Source organism: Armigeres subalbatus, chromosome 3, assembly GCF_024139115.2.
Source record: "Armigeres subalbatus isolate Guangzhou_Male chromosome 3, GZ_Asu_2, whole genome shotgun sequence".
NCBI lineage: Eukaryota > Metazoa > Arthropoda > Insecta > Diptera > Culicidae > Armigeres > Armigeres subalbatus.
In genome coordinates this window covers 3,728,462-3,751,909 of record NC_085141.1, presented here as the reverse complement: position 1 = coordinate 3,751,909, position 23,448 = coordinate 3,728,462, and the positions used below count along the sequence as shown (strand labels likewise).

The 23,448-nt window shown below is 37.7% G+C and overlaps 2 protein-coding genes across 4 annotated transcripts in view; one reads left to right on the top strand and one right to left on the bottom strand.

Moving 5' to 3' along the window:
• The window catches only part of LOC134221267 (zinc finger protein 252), a 157,280-nt gene that overhangs the window by 108,555 nt on the left and 25,277 nt on the right, over positions 1 to 23,448 (bottom strand). The gene's annotated exons all lie outside the window — the stretch shown is intronic.
• LOC134221269 (uncharacterized) overlaps positions 1 to 23,448 on the top strand; it is a 45,731-nt gene that overhangs the window by 9,020 nt on the left and 13,263 nt on the right. The gene's annotated exons all lie outside the window — the stretch shown is intronic.

The following is a 23,448-nucleotide window of genomic DNA, read 5'->3' as shown; positions in this document are numbered from 1 at the left end:
ATTTTTCTTTTAAAGTTTTGAAAATATCCCGAAAAAATGCAAAAAAAAATCTTAGAAAAACGTAATGAAAAAATCGCCTAAAACGCCGCCGCCGCCGACGAACATTGAACCGGCGCACACCTCTACTTGAAATATCATTCCAACAGCCATCAAATGCTTGAAAAAAAAATCTAAAATCGCTGGCTCAGATGGTGGAGTTTTAAAATACTTTGTAAGACTAATTAGACATTAGGGTGGCTCAAAAAACACTTTTTTAGATTTTTTTTCGATGGTCCACCCTCTTATTCGGTTCTATTTGATGCCCTGATGCTCTGGACAAAATTTCAGCCAAATCGGTCTAAAGGCGGTGCTAAACTCGTTGGAAGTTTATATGGAAAAATGTATGCAAAAACATCGAAAAACAGTGATTTGCAGTTGGACGGTACAATTTACCATGAAGAACGATCATACTCATTCAGTTCTTGTAAAATTAAATGCAGAATGTTATGCTGAAAACCGCGAGAAGTTTAGACTTCATTGGGCAAAGATGTTAGCATTTTACTGGAGTGTTGTATGTGTGAATTTATTTCTTTTCAAAGGTAAAAGAAACGAAATTTGCTCGAACCTCACTGCAGAGAAATGCTAATAACTTCGTCGGGCAAACACTAATCTTTTCGCGGTTTTCAGCATAACATTCTGTATTAAATTCTTCAAGATCTGAATGAGTATCATAGTTCTTCATAGTAAATTGTACCGTCTAACTGCAACTGCAACGTACCCAAATCAATACCATTCGAAAACAAAGAATTGGTGCGCAAATTGTTTTTTCTCACAATTTTATTATTTTTTTTAGCAGTGAGCACGTCGGAAATCATCAAAACACGACACAAATTGAGCCTAAATTGCCTGTTTGACGAATGTTATTGATATAGAAGCATGTGTTCATTCTCAATGTATATCTATAGATTCGTGCCGAACCCACTTGATCTAGTACTACATTTGAGGTCGAGGTAGTAGTAGTAGTGCTAGAACAGAATGCTACATGATTTGAATCTAGTAGATGATAGTTTCTTTTTAACTGAATTTATCAAATAAAATCACCCCGTACTGCTAACCGTTTTTAATTAAATTGCTCCTAGAATTTTTGAGAAGAGTTTTAAAAAACTTCCCGTATGCTTCCCCATGCAATATTTTTCAAATATCACCCTTCGACTTCTTCTTCTTCATGCAACCTTAATCGTCAATCAAAAACTTGTTTATTTGTGGACGCAGTAGCGCCCGTGACAAGTGTTTTTTATTCAATATAAACGGTTCAATAATTTATGCATTAAAAAAATCAAAATTTTCAACGTCTGTTGTCTGTGATTTTTTTCATCAAATGCTGTGTCGGGTTGTCTAAGGTTGTCACTGGTTTTGTTTTCTGCATCAGTTAGTGAAAAAGAATTGAAGTGTCAAATATTTTATTTTTTGTGAGAATTTCCCCGCGTGCTGCGTCTGGTTGGCAAGTCACCGGACAGACAAACAGGGCTATTATATATAGTATATTTGCACCGAAATATCATTTCAATATCCATATATGCCATGGATAAGAACAATCTAATAGCGTACATGATATTGATCACTTCTTACAAATAGCAATACTTGATTTCCTCATGATATTTTAGTGCAAAAATATTGATATTGTCGTCAGATCTTTTATCTGTTATATCAATCATGTACATATCTCATTTTGCTATCTCATCAAAATTTGATAATATTGAGCTATTTTCCTCTGCACGGGTAGGGCTTTGTAAAAAAATGTACTGTGAAAAATGGTTTTGTATGAAATAAAAACTTTAAAATCAATTTTCCGAAAAATAATTTTTTGATATATTTTATTTTTGTACATGATACAGTGAACAACTAATCTACCGTAATCTGGAAAAGTTACGTATACGTCATTTTCAACATATGGTGCTAACAAGTAGTACTCGTCGAACTCTTTAACAGAAAAATAAAAAAACATGTGAGTTGCAATTCTCCGCATACGTAACTTTTTCATATTACGGCAGTAATATAGTGTTTTGCACTGTCGAAGACGCACACCTCTGCACTCTCCACGAGCTCATTCGGAATTTTATCGGAAAACTCTCGCAAAAGTTCTCATTGAAACAAAATGTTTGTAATAAGCATTTGAGTTAGAAACAATCAACACTTTCAGTGAAATTTGATCCTACGTTATATTTCTTTTCTATGAGTACTTTCATAAGTTCAAGCCAAAAATAATTTAATATATATTTCAACGATTTTCAAAAATCACAATTATAACTTTTTTCTCCATTATTTTCTCACCTTGATTAACAAAGCATCTACAAAACAGTAAGTGCAAATTTGCTATTTGTGTGTTTTCTTTAGCTAACGCAGAAAAACATATTCAAATAAAAGCCTTTACTTAGAATTGCGTGTTGGGAACTAAGTTACGTGCATGAGTGGTGTATTTTTGTTGAATTCTGCAAATGTTACTAGGGCTACTAACAATAGTCGCAAACTGGCAATGCCGTATTTTACCCTACGTATAATAAAAATGAAACATTTTTTTACGACAAAACCGTACTCGAGTTTTTTTTTTATAATTGTCATAGTATTGTTGCTAGGACCTTCTCATAAGTTGAGATAGAGTGAAAGCGACGAACCAATTATGTAAATTGTCACTAATAGTCGTACAGATTGCATGTTGAAAATTTCATTCGAATCAAATAATACAAAAATAAATAGACCTTATTCACAGGAAATTGCTGCCCATTTTTCGTCAATGCAAAAAATAGTGTATGCAACTCGTTGTCCATGTGGCAACGAGTTGCAAAGAGAAGATTTTACACTATTTTATGCAAGGTCGAAAAAATTGGCTTTAATTGTTTTAATCGGGTCTATAATGAGAATAGTATAGGGGCCCAAGGATGCTGCCTTGTGGGGCACCTGCCATAATGTCGTGCGCATCACAAGTTGCTCCGCTGAGTAAAACCTGGAATGTAATCGCGGACAAATGATTTTTGTTTATTTTCACCAGATAGTTAAGAAAATTTAACCATTGAAGCTTGGCAGACGTAAATGAAAACTTATGTTTTAATGTAATGTGTAGTACACATCGAGTTAATCACATGAATATTTACATTATTTGTTTCGATGAGAATGTAGGCTGCTAATTTTAACAATAAAAGATCTTTTTGCATCCTCTAGATACTTTTGTTTGCAAACCATTTAACCACAGCAATATAATTCGTTGATAATTGAATTACTTGACCTATTATTGATTATCACCAACAGTGAATCGAAATTTATATATGATTGAGAAGATCCTTCACATAAAAAAGTATGGGAATTACCTTTACATTTGGTATTCTATGAACCGGTAATAACTCTTGTTGGAAAAACATAAGTAAAGTTTCTCCTTTCCTATAGCAATGTTGGAATGAGAAAATGTGATATGATTTCAAGATCTGATCTATAAGTTGGCAAAATAAGGTAAATAATAATGAGTTTAATAAATGAAAAAAGTAGATCTTCAATTACTGTTATTTATTATTTATTACTTATTATTATACATCAACAGGCTTGTTGCTGCCCCAATGATGTTATGTTAATATTATATGTTATTCAAATGTTAATGCAGTTAACACATTTATTCAGAATCTGTTTATTCCATCTTCGCGTAGCTTATACTTTACTACCATCATTATTCAAAGCGCAGCAAAATGGCGTTATTTTTTTTCTTCCCTGCTTGCCAATGTACCCTAGTTAATAAATCGCGCTCGAAAAATGCAATTCACCCTCAATTTTTTCGAATTGTTGAACCCCTCCTCCCCACGTCGGACTAACGACGTCGGTTTGGCGGAGCGAAAACATAAAAGAAAAACCGGCACGGAGGGTTGTTGAAGCGAAAGCAATATGCCACACCCCACACCCTCGATTGCGAATGAGGTGTCTTTGCCCTGTCTGTGGAACGATAAGTAGGTGCGCGGGACAAGCACGGCACGAATGTTGCGGGCGCTGCAGAAACAACCCGCGCACGAGAGTGGAAAAAAGAACGAATTTTATAGAGGGGTGAAGCAGTAAACCTTTCATTATGCTGGTTTAGAAGATGGTCGGTTGTTTAAAAAATGTTCGAAGCACCGAGCCATGCTTTTGAAGAGTTGTCCTATATTTTAAACTTGCAGTTATACTATTGACAGAAAATCAACGTTATCCACTTACGACGTTGATTTGCATAAACAATTTATTTGGTGTCTAATAGCTCGAATCGAACCTTTAAAAACATGCGACTGTTGGCCTATGAAAGCAGCACAAACATATAATGGAAAATATGAGTAATTTCTTGTTTATGCTGAAATAAGAAAAAACAAAATGTAATTATATATGTAGTTCTTTGAACAATTCATCTTAATATGGTTAAATTTTTCTTTTTTTAACTTTGATGCACAGTTTATGAAAGGTATTAATACTTTCATCAGTAGCAGATTCAAAGCGACGGACCGCAAAAAAATACTTTTTTGATAACTATAACTTGTTTGAATAAATCCTTACGTGTAAATAAATGACAAATGTTCAGCATCTGATTTTAAGAATCAAACGGTAAATCGCACATTGGCAATTATATTACTCAAATGTCCCGGAAAAAAAAAATATAATAAATTAGCAATGATTTGCAATAAATTCAAGAATTTTGAAGAATAACGGCTTTTAGGGGAAACAATGTTTTTATGCACCTAAAATCACCTTAACATGGTCAAAACGTGAACGGAACGTATCGCAATGCTCACAAGACTTGTAGAGCACACCAAAAGCTTCCATTTAGAGGTTGTTGGGATGATTTTTGGCGTTCATATCTCTCGTTAGATTTTTATAAAAATTGAAAAAAAAGCACAAAAATACTAAATCAACTTGATAATATTCGATACTTTTTGAAAACATGAATATGTCTAATACTCATGCGATGGCGGGCATAGAAAAGCTTTCAATTAATAATTGAGGAAACATTAATAGAATACTAAATTGAAAAGCAGGCCAAGCTCCAGTTGGAATGTGGAAAAAGAAGAAGATAAGATATATTGAAGTACCTACTGAAAAGATTGAAAACAAAAGAGGTTAGTCAAGTGTATGCGCATGTAAAGGCTATTTTACATTGATTTTTCTAACAATTTTTATTTCATTTCATTTCATTTTCATGATTCGGGAGCTCATATATTCAATCAAGGATGCGTGTGTTTTTCAGAGCTTCTTGTCGATTAACAAATATACAAGCGCTTCAAGCAGAGTCTATTATATAGAGTTGCGCAAAGAGGATCTTCTTACTCTTATTCTGAAATATGCTCTTGTTATTATGTTGAAAACTTTCATTTTTGTTCAACCCTTCAAGTGACTTCACGGGAGTGATCACTTCTAAAGCTTTTTAATTCGATAACCAAAGTCACCTACAGAGTGCAAACACGTGAGTTTCTTGTTGCAACTTTATTGGGGGGTGTATTGAAGTTTTATGAAGCTGTTTCTAGAACAAATCTAATACATTTCAATTAATGAGTTTTAATTCGCCATAATAATCATCAGGCGATAACAATACTTCCGCCTTACCAACAATCATTTATTTCAGTGGCGTAGCCAGAAAATTGGTCTGGGGGGGGGTTTTCTGAACAATTTTTTTTTCGAAAAAAAAATTTCTTCTAAAAATGTTGTCTCTGGGGGGGGGTTTTAGGCCCAAAACCACCCCCGTGGCTACGCCACTGATTTGTTTACTTTGCTCGATAGGTAGACGGTTTGACAGTTCAATAGGTAGATTTGGCTTCACTCTTTGCGTAACTCTATATATAATAGACTCTGGCTTCAAGGTGCAACCAATGTCAATTGAAGTTGAAAAGGGAGCACGATATGGGCTGGATGTGGAGTCGGCTGGGATGCAAAAGCGCTTTCCGTTGACAAAAGCAAAGCCGTCCTTCATCAAACCGTGAAGAGTAAACTCCTTTATATTAGCCACAGCCCGAGTACGCATTCCTCATCGACTCTAATGGCTCTCGGCTGGGAACACTAATTTAAGAAACTAAAAAAAGATTCTGAACAAATTAATTTAGGTTATTAGCCCCGCAGTGAACTCTCAGGCGGGCGTTGTACAACTTCACGCTAACTTTCCGGGCTCACAAATTTTACTTTGCAACTCCACTAGCACTTTTGGTCTAAACGCTCGTCTGATTAAATGTGAACAATGAGTTTCCCCAGTCTTCAAACGCGAGGAGAAGTGGATGAACGCTGTCATCAGAGGAAAAGTAGAATCACTGAAATTTAACACGGCAAGGTATAGCCAATGGAATTGAAAATAATTTTAAAAATTACAAACAGAGATTTTTTTGAAAATGATTTATTAGGCGGGATTAGAAATTCAATTAAAATTAAAAGTAGTACCATCTCCGGAATCATTTCAAGAAAAAACTTCATTGTCATTAACAATCAAATTAATATGTGTATAATGTAGATAATAAAAATTCTAACCTCATGCTATAAATTATTTATAAATAAATTTTATTTTGAAATTTTGAAAATTATTTTGAAAGCTGCATTCCATACCACGCTGTGAAATTTTTTTCATGATTCTACTTTTTCTTTTGATGACAGAATTCATTCTTCTCTTAGCGTAAGGTGCAGCCCCGCGCAAATGTTTATCCGTGCTGCCGCACTCGAATGAACATTCGCTTCGGGCTCGAACGTGCACTCGTAAAAATGAGCATGAACCCGAGCGTAGGCTGGATGCTCATGTTTTGCACCGCGCTCACAGCGGCGCTCGAACATTGATGTTTTCAGCGCGGCTGTGAGCGCCGCTTTGAGCACGATACAAAACATCGGTTACAATCAACAGACATTGCTTGGTTGGCTTGGCTTAGCATTTTGGTGTTGAAACTCTAGTTTTAACCCTTTCCCGCCCACGACTTTTTTCAAAGATTTCAATAGGAAGGAATCATCTTTGAGAAAAATGCTAGAACAAAAGTTATTTGGCATAGCCAAAATTAGTGGAAAACAAAAAAAAAGTTTTTGATTGTAAATCAATAGTTAATTGATTGTTATCAATAGTTTCACTATTTGTACTCAAAATTGATTATATTTGCAGTCTAATGGAACCATAAAGATGTGTCAAATATTCCTTTTTGTTGTTGAAACAATTCGATTAAGGTTAGAAGGTGCAAAACTCGATGGTGCTCCACAGACACCATGGGCGGGAGAGGGTTAATATAATTGAATTTCAATCGATCGATGATACTTTGTTCGTAAAGCTAAAAAGGAACTTATTTATCATCTTATTATGCGCGTAGATATTTGAAATATCTTCAATGACAGAGTATAAGGAAATTCTACGAAAAACATAAGCATAAGAAAAGTCCAACCCCGTACTTCTAACCATTTGTAATTGAATAGCCTTTAGACTTGTTGAGAAGTGTTTCAAAAATTCTTTCGATTGCTTTCCTGTGCAATTTTTTTTCGACTTTGAAAAAGGAACTTTAAGTTTTATGTAATTTCCTTTTAAAGTCGCACTACTTGCACTGACTTATCTTTACACAAGTGAAAAATTGTTTTATGAATGTGTTTACTTGGGTTGCTTTTTAAGCGGATTGCATAAATCACTTAATTTTTTAAGCGAATTTCGACACTTACGCCGTTTTTCTACGCGATTGTTTTCACAAAGTTGTTCTACGCGGATGTACGTGGAACATATTCCCCTCGCAAAGACCGACCTCATTGTATTAGATTCAAGCGAGTAGGAACGCGGTTATATTTTAAAATGCCGCTAAAGTTTACGATATTGGAGGACGGTTATGTAATCCAGCGGTTCTCAACCTTTTTCTTGAGAGGTACCCCTTCGAACTTTGGCATTAATTGAGGTGCCCCCTCTTGAAAGTAGGCATCCAAGCCTCTTGAAAGATTAATTTCGAGCCATTTGAAGGGACAGTTCCAAGCCCTTTGAAAGGAGACTTCCGAGCTTCCTGTTCGGATCTTCTGAATCTCTTGAAAGTTTACTTCCACGCATCTTGTTGAGAGGCTTTGCATATTGAAAGGACACTTCAAAGCCTCTTGAAAGTACGCTTTTGAGCCACTTGAAGGTAGAATTCTGATCCTCTTGAAAAGACCTTTCCGAGCCCTTTGAAAGGAACATTTTGAGCCGGAGTCTTATGAGTTTTTTTAAAGGATGCTTCCGAACCCTATCAAAAGAGGCTTCCGAGCCTGTTAAAAGTAAGCTTCCGGGCCTCTTGAAAGTAGGCTTCCTGGCCTCTTGAAAGAAGGCTTACGAGCCACTGAGAAGCATGCTTTCGAGCCTTTTGTAAAGAGCTTTCTGAGTCTTTTGGAAAGAACCTTCCGAATCTCTTGAGAGCAGCCTTTTTAGCATTTTGAAGGAAGGCTTCCAAGCTTCTTGAAAAAAAAAGGCTTTCAGGCTTCTTAATACGAGGCTTTCGGGTTTCTTGAAAGCAGGCTTCCGAGCGTTTTCATAAAAGGCTTCTGAACCACTTGTAGAGAAGCTTCCTAGACTCTTGAAAGGAGCTTTTCGAGCCTCTGGAAAGGATGCTTCCAGGCTGTAGAGATAATTCGTATAACTATATAGTTGATCCTTATAGCATATATATCGTTGATCTTTATAGCAATGCAGTCTGAACCCACTAAACATTCGTGAGTTGAGAGCGAAAGAGAGTAAGAGAGTAGATGAGTTAAAGCCTATAGTCAGTCTTAAAATAGATGCGTATAAGTACGGTCGCGCGTGTGATACGGCAGTGTAGTGAAAAAAAAAGCTATTGAAATCATATCCATGGATGCTAAGACCACAACTGTCGCACTCTCTAAAATCTTCGAAACATGGGGTCTTCCCTTAATTATTCAAAGCGACAACGGTCCACCCTTCTTTAGCGCACAATTCATTGAACATTGGGAACAAAAAGGAGTCAAAGTAAGGAAGTCTATCCCCCTGAGTGCCCAATCTAATGGCGCCGTAGAACGCCAAAACCAGGGTGTTCTTAAGGCTCTCGCTGGCAGCAGGGAAGACCAAACGAGTTGGCGATCTGCTTTACAGCGGTATGTCCATGTACACAATACTATCAAGCCCCACTCAAGGCTCGGTATCACACCTTTCGAGCTTCTAGTGGGGTGGAAGTACCGAGGATCGTTCGTCGCACTTTGGGAATCGAATATTGGAAAGGAGTTGGACCATAACGACATTGCAGAACGTGACGCTTTGGAAAAGTTAATAAGTAAATCCTATGCAGACAAACATCGTGGTGCAAAGCCTACGGATATTAAAGTCGGAGATCGAGTAGTGGTAGCAACGGCAAGAACGAATAAAATCGACCCACTGTTTTTAAAAGAACAATACACGGTTCTGACCCGTGAGGGGGCAAAAGTAATTATTCTCAGCGACAGGGGAGTACAATACGCGCGAAACGTCCAAGATGTTAAAAGAGTATACGATTACAAGGTACATGACGAAGGGTTGCGAGATAATTCATATATTGGGGACTCCAATAGTAGCACCACAGACAAACAGACGTAACAGCTTGAACATTTTTCTCAAAAATCCATCGCTCCACTCCTGTACCACCATCTTGCAAGCATGTTACACGAAACAATGTTTCGTATGACATTGTCACCAGAAGGCGCTGGAGTGAAATGTCAAACTCGAAGGATTACGATGCTAGCGCCTCTAGTTGTGAATCGCGCAAATAATCAAAATCAAATTGACCGTTGAAGTCATGGTCGATGGTAATTTATCTAGTGTTACGTCTGTTTGTCTGTGGTAGCACTGACGGACTAGGGACGGATCCAAGTAGGCAATCTGTATCCAGTACGAAACATGAAGATATAAACAACAGTCAGGAGGGTGAGTTCGAAGAAGTTGATTTGAGCAATAATGGTGCTCAATTACCTGCCATAGGAAAAGATCAAGAATCAGTGCTTACTTCTACGAGACCAAAAAGGGACATTAAAAAACCCGGAAGATTTAAGGACATGTCCGTATATAATGTCTATAAGTAAGTCACTGATCTCATCATAATACCATACTTACTCTAATGCCAATTATAACTGATGATCAAAAGGTGGCCAAATAAAATAACCTTTCATTAAATATAACTGTATAACATAACTGTACATGGAACATAACTGTAATTTATCTAGAAACAACACTCAAAATAACAAAAAAAAACTTTACAAAAGTAATAATAAAAACGACATTTCGATAAATAAAATACATGTATTTAAATTTTAATCGTAATAAAGTATTTTTTTTTGCACAATTGAAGAATAATAAATAACTCAGAGTAGACAAGAGGGTGAATGTAGAGATAATTCGTATAACTATATAGTTGATCCTTATAGCATATATATCGTTGATCTTTATAGCAATGCAGCCTGAACCCACTAAACATTCGTGAGTTGAGAGCGAAAGAGAGTAAGAGAGTAGATGAGTTAAAGCCTATAGTCAGTCTTAAAATAGATGCGTATAAGTACGGTCGCGCGTGTGATACGGCAGTGTAGTGAAAAAAAAATGATTCGGCGCAGTTATGGCCCACGCCCCGAACCGGAAGCGCGATCTGGAGGATCGTCCCAGGATCACGGAGGGCATTCCCATGATGTGTCCCAGGTTCACGACACAGGCCTCTTGAAAGAAGGCTTCCAGGCCTTTTAAAAGGATGTTTCCAAGCTTCCGAACCTTTTGAAAAAAGGCTTCTGAACAACTTGAAAGGAGTCCTCCGTCCGAGCCTTTTGTAAGGAAGCCTTTGAGCTGCTTGGAAGAAATCTGTGCTGGCTGTGGAGGGCAGGATACTATTGGATTTACTAATTGCCATTCATATTATGTACAAAACAAAGTTTTGAAAAAAAAAATACACAATTATTAAAACTTTATCAATCAATTTTGATTGGAATTGTAATTCGTCCGCCATTACGAGTTTATGTTCGAGGTACCCCCTAGCGCCAGCGAAGGTACCCCCAGGGGTACATGTACCCCAGGTTGAGAACCGCTGATGTAATCCATGATTTTTTTTAACTTCAGTCATTATCAAGGTACATCTTCGGAAAACATGTTCAAATAATCAAATATCGTACCCGAATTTTATAGAATTTTACGTAATGTGACTAAGTTGTCCGGCACCGAGGGATTTCTCTCTACTTGAGATGAAAATGTGTGTACATATTTTGGCAATTTGACAATGCAATAATCAACAATCAGGAGTATTCATTATATAAGCCTCCATGTGAAATCGGAATTATTGAACAATTAATGCTTAAATTTTACTCACGTGCTTTACTATGTAGGGGAACTGTTCCGATCTCCATCTCACTGTACATATATCCATCCCATCGCTAAACAAAGAAATACGGCACCAAATTCGTCGCTTCTTTTTGTCAACATGCGTGCTCACCGCTGAAAAAAATCACAAAAATAATAAACAAACCAAATTTCTTTCCGTTGCTTTGTTTTTGATGGGATGGAAATAGGAGCTATGAGATGAAGTGTCGAACCGTTCCCCTATCTACCTACCAAAGAAAAAAAAAACAATTCTATATGTTCAACACAATTTGTTGAGGGTTTGTGGAAAACAAAGTAAGTTGACACACAGTCTACAACATCGAAACATTTTTTTTTCTTCAATTGGTCTACATTTCAACTGCAACTTAACCTGTTTTCAACTAAGGGTTCCCTATTAGCATTTAAAGTAACCGTTATAATTGAGGCTTTTCTATGCCTGCCATTGTATACATGTGTTTTGTGTATCTTATGTAGCAAACACAATGAATATACTGGCAATCAATTAACTAATCCGTTTATTGTACCCTTTTTTTGTTTTTGTTTTTTAGGAAGATTTTATATTTCATTTGTTTCCCCAATTGAGTTTCATTCTTTCGATGACTCTGGATAGAAACAATAATGTTATGTACCATCTTTGCTTACAAACTAAATTTTCATTTTAAAGTTAGTTTGGTTTTTGACGCACGCAAATGCAAATGCTGAAACCATAACTTGTTTTCATTTACGAGCTCCGATTCGTATTTTTTTTTGCTATGCCGCTCAATTATGGCGAATACGAAACGTGCCGCATAATAGTAAAGCATCGCGCTAGGCCCAAAACTTATTCTCACAGCCTCAGTTCTCAGCCTAAGCACACAGTCTGAGCACACAGCATGCTGGATGAGCACACAGCCCAAGTTTTGTACTTGAGCTCGAGCCTAAGCTGAGCCGCACCGCGTTCATTTTTCGCACCCATGTTCGATGCTGATGGTGAACACGAGCTTGAAGGAGAACGCGCGCTCGGGATGAACATGAACTTGCAAAAACTGCACTCAAGCTCAGCGCCGCTCATGTTTTCGTGAAGACTGGTTTCCACAGAGCATCCTACAAACCCTTCAGCCTGTCATGAACAGCCAGATCCACATTTTCATGGCCAAGTATACATCCAACCGTTGAACATGACCATGCTGGATAACCGTGTGTTTTAGCGTTAGGATTAGGGTTAGAATATTCAAATTTTGGCGCAATTCAAATTCTTGAAACAACGGTAGCAATCTTTAAAGTGTTGAAAACATGAATGCTGTTTCCGTTTTTAAGAAGACTGTATTTGTGATTGATTTCTCTAGTTTTTCGGTGTTTCTTTTGAAATTCCTTTGAGTTTCTTTCGTGATTCCCTTAAAAAATTAATCCACTGTACTGATGCATTTTGTAAAACACTAACTGTTTACTCTGGAACTTGCCTTTAATACTGGTTAAACTACCCTCCTGGAGTCTTATAGGTTCCGGCAGCAAACCTTGTATTGATAACTCTGAACACAATCGAATCATGTATTAACTCGTTAACTATATAGTGACACGAACTCAAACAAAGCTTTCTCTCAGTGCAGAATTTGATACACACGCTTCCCCGAAAATACCATTTGGCCGAACGAACCAGTCATTTGGTCGAAAGGGTCATACAACCGGATAGGTCGTTTAACCGAATAGGTCATGTGGATGAATGTGCAACATGTGTGCTGCGCGGGTAGCAGTCGTTAAGCAAAAAGGACCACTTGGAAGAGTGAGATGTGAGAAATGAGGAGCGAGTGCAAGGCCTCTCACTTCTAACATCGCATTTCTCACAGTGAGAGTAAGAAGTAAGAAGTAAGACGTCTCACGATTGTATAACATTTCGCCGAAAACCATTTCGCGGTTGGACATTTCGCGGAATAGCATGTAACGGTATGTAGCGTTTCGCGATACGACATTTGGCGGAGCGTACCTTTTCGCCGAACGACTTCTGACGGAATGTACCATTTCGCAGCATGCCATTTTGCGGAACATCTGTTGTTTTTTTTTTCAATTATGAATGGTGTAGAATTCAGCAGATTGTCATTTTCTCAGATTAACATCCCAAGCAGCACAAGTCAAGTGAATCTTGTTACAGAAACCTAATTGTGACTGGATCTGGTCACATATAAGTTACTGTAATATGTATGTAACATGTGAGCTACTCGGGATAGTTTAGAAAAGCTTTCTCGTCTTCTTATTATTTTTAGCAATTGGAGCATAGTGTTCATTCAGCACTTCCACAATCATTAACTACGAGGTTTCAAAGCCAAGTTACCATTATAACCTTTATGCTTAAAGATGTCGAGAAAATTTCCGATCGGAAAATTTCCCAGAACGGAGCGGGAGTTGAACCCAGTCACCTTCAGCATAGTATTGCTGTGCCACAACGCATCTTTCCGCACGGCTAAGGAAGGCCTCAGAATAGAAGTGGTTTTCGAAATTCCAATTGTCCGTATGTATTGTTTTTAAGAAGGCATTACCCTCCCTTCGCCTTAAAGGGTGTATTCGATAAAAATGACACACCGAAGATCTTTTGTAACTTTTGAACCGTTTGAGTAAAAAACCTGAAAATTTGAGCAAATCTTCTTCATAGTGTACTGTTTGCATCTGCAGAGTTTCATAGTTACAGTGGTTACGATCATGTTGTCGAAACAAGAGATCACCAGGGAAAAAAAATTGTGTGTCTATTATCGAAATCCAGAGGCGTCCCACCGATCGATTGATAACAAGCTTCGAATTGCAAATTCAACTGTATCTCGTGTAATGAGAATCTTCAAGGAGCGTCTGAGTGTTCAAATGAAGGAAGTGAATGGTCCAATGGACAGTAAAATGACTCGGAGTGGTTCAGCAGCCCAAGAAGTTCCAAAACGTGTCCATTTGAGATGTCGCTAAAAAGTCCAAGGTGTCGGTTGGTTTTGTGCAGAAAACCATGAAGCGTGCTAGGTTATATGTTTACAAGATGCAAAAAAACCCAAACTGAAATGAAAAGCGAAACACCACTGCAAAAACTGGCGCCCGAAAGTTTTACATGAAGTTGTTCACCAAATCGTGTTGCATCGTGATGGATGATACATCAAGGCTGACTTCCGTTAACTTCCTGGGCAAGAATATTTCGAATTTTGCCAAGTCTAAGTTAGTTATTCCGGAGGATGTCTGAACAAAGATGTTATCAAAATTTCAAAGAAGGCAGATGATTTGTGGATGTGATGAAGTAAACGCTCCCTTCACTACTTCCGGAACAATCAACGGTACGATTTACACCGAAGAGTGCCTCAAGAAGCGTATTTTACCTTTCATATGAAAACACAAAGTATCAACTCTGTTTTGGCCTAATCTGGCGTCCTGCCCCTACGCTAGAAACATGTTGGAGTGGTTCCGAGCAAACGGAGTTAAATTTGGCCAAAATATATGAACCCACCAAATTCACCGGAACTTCGCCCGATTGAAAAATTCTGGGCAATAGTGAAGACAACACTTCGCAAACATCCCAAAATTAGTAAAATAGAGCTGGAGCTGAATAAAATATGGGTAAAAACAAAAACACTGGGAAAATCGATTGTACAAAATTTGATGGGTGGAGTGAAAAGGAATGTGCGCGCATTCGGAATGGATGATGAAATCGAATAAAACAAATGTTGCAAATCATAACTCATTAAAAGTTTTTCATTCCCTGAAAATTTCAAGAAAATCAGAATACACCCTTTACACCAGGCAGACGCATCCATTTAAAGAAGGCATTACCTTTCCCCCTTGCTTTATACCGAGCAGGTGCATTCTTTTAAAGAAGGCATTATTTACTTCTTTCACCTTATACCGTTCTGACGCATTCATTTATAGAAGGCTTTACCTTTGCTTCATACCGTCCAAATTACCTGTTCTGCCAAACGATCTATCTGACCAAATGACCCATTCGGCCACATGACCTATTTTCAGACTAAGGCCGTAGTGGCCTGTGCATTGCATAAGGGGCCGTATACTAACACCTATGCCTGGCGTATTGTAGAGCTCCATAATCGTCGGTCTTGGACGATGTTCCTCCAGTTTCCCCGAACGTTCAGGATCCGCAGGTCCGATTCCACCGCGTGCAGCCAACGTGTTCATGGCGATCCACGAAGTCGCCGGCCCCTATCTAGTTCTCTGTTGAATATTGTTTTCGCTATTCTTTCTTCTGACATTCGCACTAAGTGACCAGGCCACTGAAGTCTTCCGTATTTTATACGATTCACAATATTTTCTTCTTTGTATACTTGATAAAACTCATGATTCATGCGTCTGCGCCACACACCATTTCTACACACTTAGTTTTTATTTCTGCAGCTCGGCAAAAATTCGCACAGCCGTGCGCCAGCAAAATAAAAAACTGATATTCCGGCAAAAATGATGTTTGTTAGCTGATTTTCAGCAAATTATTTGCTGATTTTCAGCATGTTTGACAGAAATCTCGGCAAAAAACATGTTTGCTGGGGTACGGCTGTGCGAATCTCGGTAAAAGTTGACCATTTTGCTGAGATCCCGGTACAAAATATTAAGTGTGTAATTTCCCTCCGAGTATTGTTGGCAGCACTTTTCGCTCGAAAAACCTGAAACCATGTTCGGACATTATCTGCCACAGCTCAGTTCTTTTCACTGAACCGTTTGCTGCTTTGAAAACAATGAACAGATGGTGAGCCTGCAAGTTGTACTCCCGGAATTTATCAAGCATCATTCGCAGGCTAAATTTCTGATCCGTCGTTGACTGACCCTCACGAAAACCTGCCTGGTATTCGCCGACGAAAAACTCCTCAAGCGGACTCAGTCTGTTAAACAGGATACGCGACATGATTTTGTACGCCTAGATCAGAAGGGTGGTCCCTCTGTAATTGGCACACTGTAGTATGTGCCTAATCTATAAGATCGATTCCGATTGCTGACAACAATGACCTTATTGGAATCGATCGCAGAGCAGTAGTGGAGGCTTTTGTTCCACTGAAGAGGGAGACGGCGAGGATAGGCTTAGCCATTAACTCTACCAAGGCAAGGTACATGGTGGCAGGTAGAGATAGGGGAAGACCTAGTGGTGTTGGTACGGAGGTAGTGCTTGATGGGGATGTGTTTGAAGTTGTTGACGAATTTGTTTACCTTGGAACGCTTGTGACATGTGACAATGACGTTCCCCCTGAAGTGAAACGGCGTATTGCTGCCGCGAAAAGGGCCTTTTACGGATTACGTAACCAGATTAGGTCCCGCAACATGCAGACGGAAACGAAATTTGCTCTACACAAAACTGGTGGATAGATTGATGTAGCTGCTTACTTCCGTGTTGGAGAAGCTCGGCTGGGATCTCGTCCTTCCCAGCAGCTTTACAGTTTTTCAGCTCGTTTAGAGCCTTCTTTATCTCGTCCAGCGTTGGATGTTCCACAGCTTGACCGTCGCCGACTATGACCATCCTGCTCCTTAATTCAACACATCTTCGAAGTGCTCCTTCCACCTGGCTGTCACTATAGTCTTGTCTGTCAGCAAATTCCCCTCTCGATCTACACTACACTACACTAATTACGTAAGCACTTATGGAGGGAGGGGGTCTGTCATTTTCTCACTTTCCATACAAACGAAAAAAAAAAAGAGTGGGAAAAATCTTACAAGGGGGTAAGAGGTCTCGAAAATTCAGAACAAATGCTTACGTAATTAGTGTACGACCCCTAAAAGGCTTCTCCATTCAGCTCGGTCCAAGGCTGCACGTCGCAATCCACGCAGTCTGCCGAAGGTTAACAAATCGTCTTCTACCTGATCGATCTACCTTGCACGCTGCGCACTTCGCACTTGTTCCCGTCGGATCGTTGTCAAGAACCATTATCACCGGATTACTGTCCAACATTTTGGCTACGTGCCAGGCCCACCACAGTCGTCCGATTTTCGCGGTGTGAAAGATGGATGGTTCCCCCAACAGCTGATGCAACTTGTGGTTCATTCGCCTCCTCCACGTACCGACCGCCATCTATACCCCACCATAGATGGTACGCAGCACTTTCCTTTCGAAAACTCTAAATTTGCGTTGGTCCTCCACGAGCATCGTCTAAATTTTTACAAATACGATGACAATTCATGATACGACAATTCATGAGCGTAAAAACCAGTCTTACCAGAACCATCGACGAGTTCCTCGAGTGTCCTATTTTGTCCAATTTCCAATTTTCCCTACAAATAGAGGATTTTGCTAATGCATATGTACACATCAATCGAAAAGACAGGGAAAATCTTGACTTGTGTTAGAAATATCATAATGGGCCGCCCATATATTGTTGAGTACGGATAAGTGTCTCATTTTGTCTAATACCCCCTATAAAATGCTTCAGATGATACAAATTTAAGATTCGAGGAGATCATCAAATGAGTTACTGTCAGTTATGGAATTCAGGACGTTGAAATAGTGTTATCCTCGGACAATTCACTGGGAATATGTTTAGTGTCTGTTTTTTGTCTGATGCCCCCTTTAATTTTAAAATATTTTCAAAAGTATAACATCAAATCGATTTTTATTTTGGGAAAATGTACTGAGATCATTGAAGACTATTGTAGGCATATCAAAAGGCTATTCCTTTTTTGCAGTGTCCCTTCAGTGTCTCATTTTGTCCAATATCCCTTATACGTTGAACCATTTTTATTCAATTTAACAGAACACACAAATTGAAAGCTCGAGAAAATTTTGTGAAAATCGGCGAATTATCTGAACAATGAAATGTGACTTATCCTAGGGGGTCGAATAGTGTCTGATTTTGCCAAATATCCGCTATAGTTAAATGAAATTTTAAAATAAGATAGAGCAAATCAATTAACTCTGAAAATTATATTAGCATCTTTGCTTACTTAGTGGACATATTAAAGAGAGATTTTTCTCTTTTAGAGTGCATCGTCCAGTGTCTCATTCTGTCTAATACCCTACATTGAAATTCTTTGTGGCATTGACCAATTTGCTAATCTCATTCAAGCAGATAATTAGGTCTATTTTTTTACTATTGAAAATCAGCTAAATTGGTCTTTGTTTTGGAGTTATGGTCTAAACTTTGAAACTTTAGTCCGTGATTCGATTAAATAGATATTCGGAACAGTATAACTTATTTGTTTAATTTCGATATAATCACATTTTAATATTCGTTATTGCTCTCTTCGGTAAAGCCAGAAACGTAGCCAGAAACGAAAGCCATTGTCCAGATGATTCGAATAATTCCACAAAGTTCTCTCGACAGTCCAGTCTCGACAGTATTTGTTCAATGGCTGGGGTGTGTTAGTCGGAATGGGACACTGGACTTAAGAAAAACAACCTTTCTTTAATATGTCCACTACAATACGCAAGGATCTTAATATAGTTTCCTAAGTTATTTATTAATTTGTTCTACTAAGTATTGTGACTTCATTTAAATATAGAGGATATTGACCTAAATCAGACATTACCCAGCTCCCTGTTAATTAGCTAAGGCCGAGGCTTAGGCCTTATATTATTATTCAAGTGATTTGCTAAAAATAGCACATTTCACAAAATTCTCTCGAACTTTAATTGATATTTTTGTGCATTAAAAGAATTTCAATGTATAGGGGGTATTAGACAAAATGAGACACTGGTGCATCGTCTAACTCTCTTTAATATGTCCACTAAGTAAGCAAGGGTGCTAATATAATTTATTAATTGATTTGCTCTATCTTATTTTAAAATTTCATTTAACTATAGGGGACATTTGGCAAAATCACCCCCTAGGAAAAGTCACATTTCATTGTTCAGATAATTCGCCGATTTTCACAAAATTTTCTCGAGCTTTCAATTTGTGTGTTCTGTTAAATTGAATAAAAATGGTTCAACGTATAAGGGATATTGGACAAATTGACACACTGAAGGGACACTGAGAAAAAGGAATAGCCTTTTGATATGCCTACAATAGTCTTCAATGATCTCAGTACATTTTCCCAAAATAAAAATTGATTTGATTTTATACTTTTGAAAATATTTTAAAATTATAGGGGGCATCAGACAAAAAACAGACACTAAACATATTCCCAGTGAATTGTCCGAGGATAACACTATTTCAATGTCCTGAATTCCATAACTGACAGTAACTCATTTGATGATCTCCTCGAATCTTAAATTTGTATCATCTGAAGCATTTTTAGACAAAATGAGACACTTATCCGTACTCAACAATATATGGGCGGCCCATTAGGATATTTCCATAACACAAGTCAAGATTTTCCCTGTCTTTTCGATTGATGTGAACATATGCATTTGCAAAATCCTCTATTTGTAGGGGAAATTGGACAAAATAGGACACTTCCAGCATTCTAACGGCAAAGGGGTCGGCACCATCAGATTCTTTGGATTTGTGTGTTTTTTTAAGTTAATCTCCAGATATGTACATACCGTGGTTGAATTGCGTCCGTTTTTTGGCTCGAATTTGCACACTGTGCGTCGCCTTGATCAACCGTATCAGTTTATCCGGAAATCCGAAAATCTAATCTTGAAAATCAGCACTTTTTCGATCTCTTGTTTAAATTTTTTTAAATACTTTAAAGCATCACAAAATATGGGTTCTTTGGGAAAGTTGACCATAAATCAACTAAAAAATCGGTTGAGCGAGTAAAAAATGAGGAGGAGTTCAATTCTGTCCAGAACCGTTCATGAATACCTAAGGAACTCTTCGTACTAAGCGTAGTTATTTCTTTCTCATTTGGAGCATTTAACTTAAAAGTTCAAAAATAAGAAAAGCATCCGGTCATAAGAATGGCTGGTGCTACCCAGCAATTCCAAAAAGTCATCGATGCAAAATGATTCAATATCTGTCTTGTAAACTTGTAAACTTGCTCTGCGAGCAGGGTCACTTTTAAGTTTGATTTCAGTTTAATTCTGAGAGAGACAGAGACAGACCTTAAACCGAAGTTCGCTGCAGATTTGAAATTTCTTTAAAATCTATTGGATCAAAATCTAGTTTTTTTGCCTTTCTCGTACAACAAAGTTGTACCAAAAGGCTGTCATTTCACTCCAAAATCGAACTTTTAAAAGTAGTCTCCGAGACTTATGATGTATACCAAGACTGCCCAACGTACGGCCCGCGGGCCGGATGCGGCCCTCGGCTCCATTTTTTGTGGCCCGCGTGTAAGAAAAATGAACTCAGATTCTGCCCGTCAGCTTTTCTAGCTGGCTCGGGAAACTATTTTTTATTATTCATTATTAAATCCGTAAGTTTTAAATCAAATCTCGAAACGAAAAATTATATTATATCTAATTTGAAATGACTACATAGAGCGATCTCAAGACACAAAAGATTGATGTAGAACATCGCTTTGTGAATAAAGGAAGATCCATTAATTATGAAACATCTGAAATTTTTGAATGGATCGTCACATTTAGGCCACATTTGTGGACGCTCCCTAAAGATTGGCACGAGTAGTTTACGTTTACATTGAAAAAAGGGAAGGCCGGTTTGCTTAACTTGCTCAGAAAGTTTTGCTCTATTCAACGAATAAAATCTGAATCCAAGCATTCTATGAAATACGATATTTGGCTTAGGTAGAGAACAAAAGTTGGTAGAGCTTCAAAGGTAGAGTGCTCAGTCAATTTAAATCTCCATTAATTGATTCAAAAAATGATACAGTGAATACACCCAATATTTTTTTACATGGTTGGAATTCTTTAATTTCCCGGTTTACCTGATTTTTCACAGCTTTTTAAATACACAGGATTTTGTTTTTACACGATTTTTTTTCGCTCGTATTTTTGATCGTGTGACTTCAATTTGCCACCAAACTCTTCGCAACATGTTTCAAAAAATCCAGAATAAATCAAAGAAAAATCACATGATAATTAATATACGTTAAACATTTAGGGTGAGTGGAAAATTGAGAAAATGTAAATCGTGTAAAAACAAAATCCAGTGTACCACATGAATTTTCGTTGATTTTTTGGGAATTTTTGCATGGGTTTAACTCATAGTTTTATTTACGCCAAAGGTCGTGATCAATTAAAACCCACCCGTGTAAAAAAAGAACCGGGTGTACGAAGTCAGAAAATGCAGTACTGGCCAATTTTGCTGTTGGTAATATTTTGGCAAAACGGGTGAAACCTTTCCAGGACGAAGAGCTTGTTAAGGAAAGCATTTCGGTTGTTGTTTAGGTACATCGTGTGTCCTAAGGAAATAGCCTCCTTCAGTAGCACTAGTTTGCGCGGAACACGTTGAAGAGTACAAGTTCTCACAAACAAACGATGAAAATACTGACGTGAAAAACGTGGCAAAGGTGGCTGTCTTCATAAGAGGAATTGATGGTCATCTTCGAATGACAGAGAAATTGGCAGCTTTGATCCCTATACTGCCGTGCCAAGCATAGTTGTCCCATGTCGTTTTTTTACGATGCCATTCCCTCTATGCTGGCGGTGTCGCATTTTTTCAGATAAGTTATTTCTCTATCAGACTTCATGGCTAGGCTTGCCAGCAATCATTTCTAGATCTTAAATCCGTTGATGAATTCTTTCAATGGTCACCAGGGAGCAAGAAGGCCATCAACTAAAAACGACATGGGACAACTATGCTTGGGACGGTAGTATACAGGGAGCAACTAACTGGCAAAGGTAAAGGCTGGCTGGTAAAGTAACAAAATTCCCTTTTTTCAACACCGTTTACCGATGTGAATAATTTACCTGAAATGTTTCAAATGGATCCCTAATGCAACGGCGAAAAAAAAAATAAACACGAACAGTGGTTTGAAAGCATTAAAATCGTAGTGAATAAAAAAACACTGATAATTTTGAAAATATTCAAAAAGTTATGTACCGAATATGTTCTGGCCCGCCAGCAAGTGTGAATTCTAAAAATTGGCCCGTGGCTTGGAAAGGTTGGGCAGGCCTGTCGTACAACAAAGTTGTACAAAAAGGCAATCATTTCACTCCAAAATCGAACTTTTAAGTCTCCGAGACCCATGATGTATACCAATCGACTCAGCTCGTCCAGCTGAAGTCTGTCTGTCCGTGTGTATGTGTGTGTGTGTACACACGAAAACCGAAAAACATTAGCCACTTTTTCATATAGTAATTCTTGACCGATTTTCTCGCAACAAGTTGCATTCGACAGGGGACAAAGCCTTGTTGATCAACGATAAACCATTCCGTTTATAAGTTATTAAGGCTTTGGTCCGATTCGTGAATTAAAATCGAATTAAACTCAAAAGTGACAGTTCGGAAATTATTAAATCCCCCGCTCATAAGAATGGCTGGTGCTACCCAGCAAAACCAACAAAACATCTATCAAAAATGATTCAATATCTGTCAAAAGTAATCTTGCTCTGCGAGCAGGGTTATTTGGAAATTTTTGAACTGTCACTATTAAGTATAATTCGATTTTGATTCACGAATCGGACCAAAGCCTAAGGGTCTGTCTCATTTGGAGAATTAAACTGAAATTAAACTTAAAAGTGACATTTCGATAATTATCGAATAACCCTGCTCGTAGAGCAAGATTACTTTTGACAGATATCGAATCATTTTGCATCGATGTCTTATTGGAATTGCTGGGTAGCACCAGCCATTCTTATGACCGGGTTATTTGCTAATTTTCGAACTGTCACTTTTAAGTTTAATTCTCCAAATGAGACAGACCCTAAGAAAATGGAATCGTACTAGGTATATAAGCGCCATATAAGGTTGATGTCTTGGCTAAAATCGAGAAAGTCAGTATCACCACTCAGTGAATTAAGTTGGGTTTTTGTTTAATCGTTAATCATAATTAAAACGTTTTATTCAATAATCATAATCGTAATTCATTACCAAAAAGTAATTTAATCGTTAATTATAATCATTAATCATTGTCAAAAATTAAATAATCATTATTCATAATCTTTAATCACAGAGTTGAATGATTCAATCATATCAAATTTAATCATCAAACTGAAATACACCCGATTGTGTTTTTACACGGATTTTCTTTACAAGGCCGTGTAAAAAAAATCCCAATCAATTTTTTTGCAAAGTTGCTCCATTTTGCATGATTCGTCGAGAAATCATAAAACTTTTTTTTCACGGATTTTCAAATTTTGATCAAAAAACTTTTTTTACACGGAACGCATCCCCCGTGTAAAAAAAGAATCGGGTGAAATTCGATATTAGGTAAAACATCAAG